We start from the raw sequence: 1787 nt of genomic DNA on the forward strand, positions 1-1787 counted from the left end.
ATGCTAGGGAATGACCCCTAGGTCGTCTCTCAAGGACCAACTGCGGTTCAGAGTCAAGTCTAACACGAAAGGGGGGGTTTTGAAAAGTGTTTTTGTAGTGAATGCGGAAAATTTAGAATTCACGCTGGAACTGGACAGCTCTGACCTTTGCTCAATGTTTTATCCATAACTTTTTCTACAGAGCTTCAAATGAGATGAGGTTTTTTTTCCTGGAAAATAGACTCAAATATCTTTCATTTGACACATAAAACGTAGCATTTGGACCTCTGGTGTGGTTGCAGTAATTATTTTAAAATCGAGTTCAGAGAGTGAAAATGCTAAACCTAAAACTAGAGCAAACAATTATCTAAACACAATTAAAACTATTAAAATGCAACACTAAACTAAAATGAAATGAAAATCAATTAAACATGTAAAATATTCTACCATTTCATGTGACCTAGGTACCTAGTAAAAGAAATTGAAAAATTCAAATGGCCTAAAAAAAACTCTTGGCCGTGACATTCCTTGCTTTATCATGAACCATGCTTCATCAAAGAAATGGAAATGTGCTAATGAAATAGAAAAAACCGTAACAGAACATGATAAAATCTTTTTCCAAGTAAAATGAGAAAATAAATGCAACTTAATTAAAAGAAAGCTATCTCTCACCGTCACATCACTCAAAGGAGAAAAGAAAGTGTTCCTAAATTAACTCCTAAATACTCATCATTTTCATCCATGTGCATTAGTCCACCTACCGTGACATTGTGCCCATTCTTCTAGCTACTGGATGTGCTAGTTCCAAAGCCAACAATGCAAAGTAATTAAATCTAAGCTTAGAATAATTTCCCTGTTGCACCGTATTGCTAGACAATAAAAGAAAATTAACGTATCTCCTCTTTTTCCAAGAAGCAAAAAGTAAAGTCTCCAATAAACATTCAAAGCAAAGCTAATTAAATAAATGACGGCTGGACTAATTGGAAGAAATGCACATTCTAATTGAAAGCCAAACCAACATTCTTCCAAAGCAAATTAAAAAAAAAGTGCAGCTTGCTTAAAGAAAAGAAGGGAAATGGAATCTTCACCAGCGCTCTCCAACGTTCCAGCCAAGAAAAATAAATGATGAAGTGTGCGGCTGGAATCAAACTTTAATTGAAAGTTGCATCAACCAAAAATAAAGCAGCGTCATTAAGAAACAATCAAAAGGAAAAATGTGTTTTTTTTCTTCATCCCATTCTCACAGCATAACGTTCAGAAACCTAAGGCCTACATGAATTTGGCGGCTGGCAGCAATTTTTATTCATCCCTCATCATCTCTTCATCACCGAGAAAAACAAAAATAAAAGACAAGTGCTCATTCCTTTTAACCAATGCCCATCACCTTCAACATCATTCAACTTTCTCCAAAAACGTTGCTGCAGCCAATGCAAGGAAAAATTGAAGGTTGGAAGGAAAAAATGATGACTAGTAGGGTTCTCATCCCTAAGGCCATGTGTCATCTTTTAAGGATGAGTGGGGTCCACCCAAAAGAAAAAGAAAACCCTAGGCCATGTGTCCTACTATTTGGGTCTATCATAATTTTTTAACAATGGCCCAATGTACAAAAGTTTAATTAAAAATAATCTATACTACTAAGTTACAATATAATTAAAATTGAAATGTCCAAGCGAAGAGTCTTGACTTATTTGATAGCACTCCAAATGTCCCAAATTGTATTTCCAAAATTTTCCCTGAAAATAATAATGCAAATAATTAGCTCAGAAAATTCAAATTAACTAAAATAAGAATTTTCGATCAAATTAAGC

Source organism: Vigna radiata, chromosome 5, assembly GCF_000741045.1.
Source record: "Vigna radiata var. radiata cultivar VC1973A chromosome 5, Vradiata_ver6, whole genome shotgun sequence".
Lineage (NCBI taxonomy): Eukaryota > Viridiplantae > Streptophyta > Magnoliopsida > Fabales > Fabaceae > Vigna > Vigna radiata.